The 9726-nt window shown below is 34.2% G+C and overlaps 1 pseudogene; it reads left to right on the top strand.

The window, feature by feature from the left end:
* The first annotated feature begins 454 nt into the window (after positions 1-454).
* On the top strand, positions 455-9317 carry LOC107476640 (ABC transporter G family member 32-like; annotated as a pseudogene).
* Positions 9318-9726: the final 409 nt, after the last annotated feature.

Genomic DNA, 9726 nt, shown 5'->3' with positions numbered 1-9726 from the left:
GAATTAAAAGGAATAATTTTCATAGTGTTTGTAAATTAATTGAAAAGTAAAATTCATATTAAAATTTATGCTGAAAGTCGAAACCCATTAGTATTTTACACCGATTTACAAGTCCACACACATAGAAGTATAGGTACAGTTATGCATTTAACTCTTTATCAAAGTCAAATTTATTTATTTATTTCTAAAATCCTAATCCAGAGGCGGTGTTAGTGTTAAAGTGTTAAGGATTAAAAGGCATTATCGCCAGGGTAGTTAGTTGGCGGGAGCGCGTGACAGTCACAGCGAGAGCTTCGTGTTTGATTTTGATTTTTCTGAATTATTGTTTGTTTATCCTTTCCCGCGGCTATTAAATGAGGGAAGGTCTAACTGGAGAGATAAAGAAAGTCACCAGAGTGTTGTGCTCTTTATCGCAGTGCACCAACTCAAATCTCAATATATGTGGAGAGGGAAAAATATTCAAGTCTCTATCATTTAATGCACACTTCAACTACCTGTCCAAACAACACTTAATCTACATTTGTAGTAGCAGTAATAGTAGTTGTATCGTTGTACCTTCTTCAGTTTCTCTCGTCATTTCTCATCTCTTTCTGTCTCTCAGACTAACACCACCGTTGAACTGACCAGTAACCACTCTTACACCACCACCACCAACATCTCACGTTATTATTTGTTATTATATTCTATTTTGTTCGAGTTTGTTAGATAGTTAGGGGTTTCGTGAGCTGCCCGCTGGCAGAGAAGGTGGTGAAGGGGCGCAATGTGGAATTCCACGGATAATGCGTTTGCGAGATCGACGTCGTTTCGGAAGGAAGGGGAGGATGAGGAGGCACTGCGGTGGGCCGCGCTTGAGAGGCTCCCTACCTACAGGCGAGCGCGGAGGGGGATCTTTAAGAATCTCAGCGGCGACAAGAGGGAGGTTGACGTCGCAGACCTTAGCACGCAGGAGCATCGGATCCTTCTCGAGAGGCTCGCCGATGCACTGGATGATGATCCTGAGACGTTCTTTCAGCTCATGAGAAGCCGATTCGACGCGTAATGATAACTTCTTTTCTGTGCATCCACAGGGGAAAATGTAGAATCAGTAAACTTATAATTCAGAGTTCTGAAATCAGAAGTAGTATTTTTTAAAATAAAAATCTAAAAAAATATTTGTTAGTTGTTACATTTGATGTACTTGTTATGTACTCTTACTATAAAATTAATTATAATTGAGTTATATTATTATTAATAGAAAATGATGTAGGTAACAAGTACCGTCTTTACTCTGTATCTTCCATGTGTAGTTGGAAATAGTGTTTGTGATTTGTTGTATACTTCTTATTTTGACTGGATCTTTCATTTTTCTTTGAATGTAGCTAATAATGCTTTTATTTTTTTATGTGTCCGCAGAGTAGATTTGGAGTTTCCTAAGATTGAAGTTCGGTTTCAACACTTGACGATAGAGACTTTTGTCCACATAGGAAGTAGAGCATTGCCTACAATCTCCAATTTCATTTGCAATATGAGTGAGGTAATATACGGTACTTCCTATATTTCTCTTAGGTTGACTTGAATCAACGATTTTTTTTTGTTTTTTGTATAGTTTTTTAATTTGATTTCGGTTTGTATTATTAGGCTCTTCTACGACAAATGAGGATATTAAGAAGGAAGAGAAGCAAATTGACGATTATTTCTGACATTAGTGGGATTATAAGACCTTCAAGGTCAATGATAAAAGTTATTATTCACTTAATTCTAATATTTTATTAGATTCATACTGGCCTTAATGTCTTATTGAGAACCACAAGAAATAGTTTGAGTATTTTTTATCACAAATTTGTGTAACATTTGAAATTTCAAAAATTGAAAGATAAAGTTGCTATTACAGTCAGCTGTATCTTTCATAAATAGAAATCCTAAATGTTTAATTTCTGTCTTTTTTGAAGCGCTGTTATTGTCTCCTAGTGCGACTCATACAATTATTAGCGATAGTCATTTTAAAAAAAAAATTAATGAGTACATAATTGGTGGCAACAGAGAGTATTCCTTCTTGTTTGTTAAAACTTTTTGGTTTAAGTTTTAATGTGTTTTTTTTTCTTGTCTATTTTAATATGTGGTTATATCTAATTGCTTGTAGATTTGCATTGGCCAAATAGAATATTCTTCAATAGAAGAATGACTATTATTATTTTTTAAAGTTTTTCTTCTCAATTTTTGTTAAGTTTAATTTTATTAGTAATATAAAAATTTTTATATAGTCATTCAATCAATTAGATTCATGTTTAAATAATTTTTTAAGTAATGAATTTAAGAATTTATTACTTACATGGTAATACACATCTATACAAAATTCTTTTACAATTGATAGTAAATAATTCGATCAATTCGTTACACAATCGCGTTAAGTATTTTCCTTCAAATTTTTATTTGCTATCAATCATTTTCCCTTTTTCTTTTTGGTATCTAATAATCGTTGTCCTTATATTACATTGATATGTGTCGAACAATAGAAAAAAGATTTTGTTTAATTTTTAGTTGTTACAACTTGTTATTATGTTATATGAAAAACAATAAAAACATTGATAAATTAAATTAAAATATGATTGTTATTAATTAATTATGTATTTAAATTATTTTTTAATCAATAAAATAAAAATATTGATTGTCAGGTGTCAAATGGTATTTACAATAAAAAAAATTACAGACGTAGCAAGATTGTTTAAAATAACCATTAATAAATTAATTTTTTCATGTATATGATAGGATATTGATTTGTCATTGTTGCAGACTAACGCTGCTGTTGGGTCCACCAAGCTCTGGAAAAACGATACTTCTATTAGCTCTTGCTGGTAGGCTGGGACCTGGTTTACAGGTATACTAATTAAGTAGACTTCAATTACACTCACATTGAACAACAATATAAGAATCCCTGCTAGAGTCTCGTTTAAACTTGATAACATGAGCCAATGAACTCTAGTTTAAATAACATAATTTCGTTCGAGTATTACTCCTAATTTAAAAAAAAAAATTTGATAACATGAATCATGATGTGAATGGAGTAATAGGTTGTTTGGGTTTTGAAATTGATAATAACCCAAGGCAATAAGCACTGGTAGGAGTTATATCTACATTCTATTTTGGACTTGTATCTTTGTCTTCTTTTTTTTGTCATCACCTCATTTTTGTTCTTATGTCATCCACAGATATCAGGGAACATTACTTACAATGGACATGGTTTGAATGAATTTGTTCCTCAGAGAACGTCTGCTTATGTCAGTCAACAAGATTGGCACGTGGCAGAGATGACCGTGAGGGAAACTCTCCAATTTGCAGGCCGCTGTCAAGGCGTCGGATTTAAATTTGGTAATGTGTTATGATAAACAAGTTACGTTGAGTAGTTGATTTTTATATTTAGTTCATTAGAAAATACTTACGATTCTGAGTACTAAAAGTCTTGAACGTTAACAGATATGCTACTAGAGCTTGCTAGGAGAGAGAAGAGTGCTGGAATAAAACCAGATGTTGATCTTGATCTTTTCATGAAGGTATGCTCTTCATTAATTACGAAAATTTGTTACACAAACTAATAATCGAATCTATTTTCTTTTGTAGTCAATTGCTCTTGGAGGACAGGAAACAGATCTTGTGGTAGAGTACATCATAAAGGTATTCCTTATGCAAATTGCGAAATAGTTTAGTATTTGTTGAGTCCATAAAAATGTAAGAATAGAACTAAGATATTTCTCACAAAGATATTAGGTTTGGATATATGTGGAAACACATTGGTGGGAGATGAAATGCTCAAGGGAATCTCAGGGGGACAAAAGAAGCGACTCACAACAGGTTTATCATAACATTGACATATAATTTGTCTTGCATTTTAGTATGTGCTATGCTAACCAAATGATGTGTGAGATTTGCAGGAGAGTTACTAATTGGTCCAGCAAGAGTTCTGTACATGGACGAGATATCAACGGGGCTCGATAGTGCAACCACTTACCAAATCATTAGATATCTTAAACATTCTACCCGTGCACTTGATACAACCACTATCATATCTCTTCTCCAACCAGCTCCTGAGACCTATGAATTGTTTGATGATGTCATTCTATTGTGCGAGGGTCAGATTGTTTATCAAGGGCCCCGTGAATCTGCTATTGAGTTTTTCAAAATGATGGGGTTCACTTGTCCTGAGCGAAAGAATGTAGCAGATTTCTTACAAGAAGTAAGTGGTGGTAGCAATATTTGATTCTTTATTTTAATAAAAGTGCTGGCCTCTGAGACTTTCTGACTAATTTTTTGTTAACAGGTTACGTCAAAGAAGGACCAGGAGCAGTACTGGTCTGCTCTGGACCAGCCTTATCGGTACATACCTGTTGGGAAGTTTGCCCAAGCGTTTTCATTGCATCGCGAGGGAAAGAACTTATCAGAGGAACTAAGAGCTCCTTTCGATAAACGCTACAATCATCCCGCAGCCTTGGCTACTTGTACCTATGGCGCCACCAGGCTTGACCTTCTCAGGACAAATTACCAGTGGCAGAAGCTTCTTATGAAGCGGAATTCATTCATTTATGTTTTTAAATTTGTTCAGGTATATAGTTAAAAGATTTTAGATTTTATTTTTATTGAATCAACCACCTTCAGAAGTCCATGAAGAACGATGATCTACCTATGTGTTTATTCTTTGCAGCTGTTTTTGGTAGCTTTAATTACAATGAGTGTATTTTTCCGGACAACGATGCACCATAATACAATTGACGACGGGGGATTATATCTTGGTTCACTGTACTTTTCGATGGTTATTATTCTCTTCAATGGTTTTACGGAGGTGTCAATGTTGGTTGCAAAGTTTCCAGTTTTGTACAAGCATAGAGATTTGCACTTCTATCCTAGCTGGGCATATACAATCCCTTCTTGGTTCCTTAGCATCCCAACTTCTCTCATGGAAGCTGGTTGCTGGGTTGCTGTCTCTTAATATACAATTGGATATGATCCTTCAATTATCAGGTAACTCTCAATTCTAACTGGACTTTTGTGTATTCTTAAGTTTCTCTTGAGCCATTTTTGTGTTTCTTGTTTTGCAGATTTTTTCGGCAGTTCTTGCTTTATTTCTTTCTGCACCAGATGTCTCTAGGCCTATTTCGTCTGATAGGATCCTTGGGGCGGAACATGATAGTGGCCAATACGGTATCATTTATACCGTTTTCATCATAACTTTGAGAGCTATGTAACAGTATTTATTCATAGGTTAATGCTGTAAAGTGATGATCTCTATTTAGTATGCATTCAATCAAACAATTTCCTTACTGCCTCAAAATTCTTCTCTTTATTACAGACAGTACAAAATCAGATCACCAACTATCCCTTGGGTAAGCTAGTGTTGAAACAGCGAAGTTTGTATCAAGAGAGCTATTGGTATTGGATTGGTGTTGGAGCCATGGTTGGATATACAATTTTGTTCAACACATTATTTACTATCTTCTTAGCTTACCTTAATCGTAAGACAAATTCCTCTGTATAGTTTAAATGTTTAATATTTAATAGGACAATTTAAGATCTTGTTCTCCTTATTTTCTTCAGCTTTGGGAAAACAACAAGCTGTAGTTTCAAAGAGTGAGCTACAAGAAAGAGAAAAGAGTAGGAAAGGTGAAAGTGTTATTGTTGAGTTGAGAGAGTACTTGCAGCATTCAGCATCCAGTGGTTTGTAAAATGTCTATACATATTTTCTTTGCCCGTTTCTGTTCAGCTGGGAAATGACATTCATTTTATTGTATTGTCATCCCAGGAAAGCATTTCAAACAAAGAGGAATGGTTCTCCCATTTCAACCTCTTTCCATGGCTTTCAGCAATATCAATTACTATGTGGATGTCCCTTTGGTGCGTAAAAAGAAACCCCCTGTCGCCCCTAAAAAGTATTCTTAAAAGATATTTGATTCATGATTTCTTCAGGAATTGAAACAAGAAGGGATACAAGAAGAAAGGCTGCAGCTGCTTGTTAATGTTACTGGAGCTTTTAGGTCTGGAGTGTTGACAGCATTGGTTGGAGTAAGCGGGGCTGGAAAAACCACGCTAATGGATGTCTTGGCTGGAAGAAAAACTGGAGGTGTTATAGAAGGGAACATATACATATCTGGTTATCCCAAAAGGCAAGACAGTTTTGCAAGAATTTCTGGTTATTGTGAGCAGACAGATGTTCATTCCCCTTGCTTGACTGTCTGGGAGTCCTTATTGTTCTCTGCTTGGCTCCGGTTATCTTCAGATGTTGACTTTGAAACGCAGAAGGTAAAGAGTTCAGTCTTTGTTTAGACATTAGACAATACAGTTACCAAAATCATATGAACTTGTCATTACTATTTCATTTTTGAAAGTATGCATTAAGTTTGGAGAGTTTAATTGGCATGGCAGGCCTTTGTTGAGGAGGTAATGGAACTGGTGGAGCTCACTCCATTGAAAGGGGCACTAGTTGGTCTACCTGGAATTGATGGCTTGTCAACAGAACAACGAAAAAGATTAACAATAGCAGTTGAATTGGTTGCAAACCCATCTATAGTTTTCATGGATGAGCCCACTTCTGGATTGGATGCCAGGGCTGCAGCCATTGTAATGAGAACTGTTAGGAATATAGTCAATACTGGCCGAACCATTGTGTGCACAATCCATCAGCCTAGCATAGACATATTCGAATCGTTTGATGAGGTATATATTCTCCTTACTACATGCAACATATGCTAGTTTCTGTTATATAAATATATAGTTTATACTTTATAGCTTAGCGTCATGGCCTTGGACACACTAGTCTAACAAAAACCCAATTCCTTTTATAGCTTCTGTTTATGAAGCGTGGAGGAGAGCTCATATATGCTGGTCCACTTGGCCCTAAATCTACTGAACTTGTCAATTATTTCGAGGTTAGCTAATTGATGCTTAGCTTTCACTTATTTATGTGATATATGAATGGTGATGAAACAATCTTCAACTACTTATCTATGTGATTGTAGGCAGTGGAAGGGGTTCCGAAGATCAGGTCTGGATATAACCCTGCAACATGGATGTTGGAGGTTACTTCTTCAACAGAAGAAAACCGTTTGGGAGTGGACTTTGCAGAAATATACCGAAGATCAAGTTTATACCAGTACGTATAAATTTCAAATTACTACTAAACAAATAACCAGTTTCTGTATACTAATTAATAGATTTTTTCCTCATGTAAAGGTATAATAAAGAATTGGTTGAAAGCTTGAGCAAGCCGAGCAATAATTCAAAAGAGTTGCATTTTCCAACCAAGTATTGTCGGTCATATTTTGATCAGTTCCTAACCTGTCTTTGGAAGCAAAATCTATCTTACTGGCGTAACCCACACTACACTGCTGTTCGCTTCTTTTACACTGTCATCATCTCCTTGATGCTTGGTACAATATGCTGGAGATTTGGTGCTAAAAGGTCTTTCTTTTTCATGCTAATTTTAGTTTTATTTACACTCCCACCTCATGGATTTCTACTTCAACATGTTTTACTCTTGCTTACCGTTTTCAGAGACATGCAGCAAGATCTATTCAATGCCATGGGATCCATGTATTCTGCAATCCTCTTCATTGGCATAACAAATGGCACAGCCGTTCAACCGGTTGTTTCGGTTGAAAGATTTGTTTCATATAGAGAAAGAGCTGCTGGGATGTACTCGGCCTTACCATTTGCTTTTGCTCAGGTATCTTACACTTCAGATGAGAAAGATTTATTTTGTAATAAGTAGATTAATATGTTGTACTTCTTGGATGTGCAGGTTATTATTGAGTTTCCTTATGTGTTGGCACAGGCTATGATATACTCCACAATTTTCTATTCTATGGCTTCCTTTGCCTGGAGTGTTGATAGGTTCATATGGTACTTGTTCTTCATGTATGTTACTATGCTGTATTTTACCTTCTATGGAATGATGACAACGGCTGTCACACCAAATCATAATGTTGCTGCCATTATCGCTGCTCCATTTTATATGTTATGGAACCTTTTCAGTGGTTTTATGATTCCTCATAAGGTATGGAAACCTCAACCTCAATCTTTAATTCATTTATTCTGCTTTATTTGCCAAGGTCTTGAGTAACTATTTGGTGTTAACAGAATGATTTGATGATGTAGCATTCTTTCAAGGATTTAATTAATGAAGAAAATCTTGATGAATATAATAATAGTTTACTCTGTTGAATAACCAGCAGCCAGTAACTATCATTTATTACGACATATATAGCTTGTTTGAGCGTTATCAAATTAATAGAAAAAAATTAATAAAAAAAGTTTTTTTTTTATTTTTTTAATATGTTTGATAAATTTTTAGTAATAAAAGTAAAAGTATTAAAAAAATAAAAAATATTTTTTTTAGAAATAATTTATTTTTTTAAAGATTTTTTTTAAATAAATATTTCACGTAATAAATAAACAAAAAGATATTTTTTTATGGTTATACTCAAACATAATTGATAATTAAAAAAATCTTTTTGCATGAAATATTCCAACATAAAATTATTTTTATGATTTGAATAAATTGACTAAATTTTCACCACAGTAAAATTAGTAGGCTATACCTAGGTGATTCTCTAACTTAAACTGCGGGTGGCAAAGTGCTAAAAGACACCAATTATTATTGTTCATGATAAACTCAAGGCTTTTAAGAGACGCACATCTGAGTAAAAAATTCATACATTACATTAAAATTATCCATTTAAGAACTTTTGTCTGGATGTTGCTTTAATTTTCTCAGAGAATTCCTGTTTGGTGGAGATGGTATTACTGGGCAAACCCTGTAGCCTGGAGTCTTTATGGTCTCCTGACTTCACAGTATGGTGGTGATGAAAAATCTGTGAAGCTATCTAATGGGAATTCTATGGCTATTTCGCAAGTACTCAGAGTGGTGTTTGGGTACAGGCATGATTTCTTGTGCGTTGCCGCTATTATGGTTGCTGGCTTCTGCGTATTTTTTGCAATAATATTTGCCTTTGCAATTAAATCCTTCAATTTCCAAAGGAGATGATGGTATGTATACGCACTTGCAAAGCCACCAAAATTATATATGTACTCAATTGTTGTATGTCGGATTCTCCGCACCTCATAAAATAAGTGTGTATAGCATAGTTAGAAGAACTAGAATGTGCTTTTAGGGTTTGTAAACTAATAAGAATATATTGTTTGGTTGAGTATAATTTATTGTAAATTCATATATTCTTGGTTTGTAGGTTTTGTTAGATAAAAATTCACATATTCTTGATTCATATAAAACATACTTATAAATCTTCTGTGTATTGAATTGCAGCTACAGTTTACCTAAAGTGCCAAATAGTATATGAAGTGTTATGCTTTTTTTTTGTTGGATGGTAATGAACAAACCTTATCCCTTTGGGAGAAATACAAAATTTGTCATCTAGAAAGGTGAATATCGATATAATAATTGAGTTTCATTTGTTTATCTTTTAAAATGCGATGGAAGTGACAAGTGAGGAAACATATTATTATAATGTCCTAAAGTCATTTTGGTATTAATATAAATGACTTACCCGAACTATTACTTGACAGAAAATCAAAGCATTGGTTTCGACTAATAGGAATCAAAAAGAAAAAAAAAAGAGGGTTTTGCATTTGTTAACTCAAATGGTAAGTACACAAGCATGAAAATTTATATGATGTGCTATATCTTCATGAATTTAAAAATTTTACTTGTATTATATTATTTGGTCTACGTATTTAAATTTAAAT

Source organism: Arachis duranensis, unplaced genomic scaffold (assembly GCF_000817695.3).
Source record: "Arachis duranensis cultivar V14167 unplaced genomic scaffold, aradu.V14167.gnm2.J7QH unplaced_Scaffold_165934, whole genome shotgun sequence".
Classification (NCBI taxonomy): Eukaryota; Viridiplantae; Streptophyta; class Magnoliopsida; order Fabales; family Fabaceae; genus Arachis; species Arachis duranensis.
This window is presented reverse-complemented; position numbering and strand designations above follow the sequence as displayed.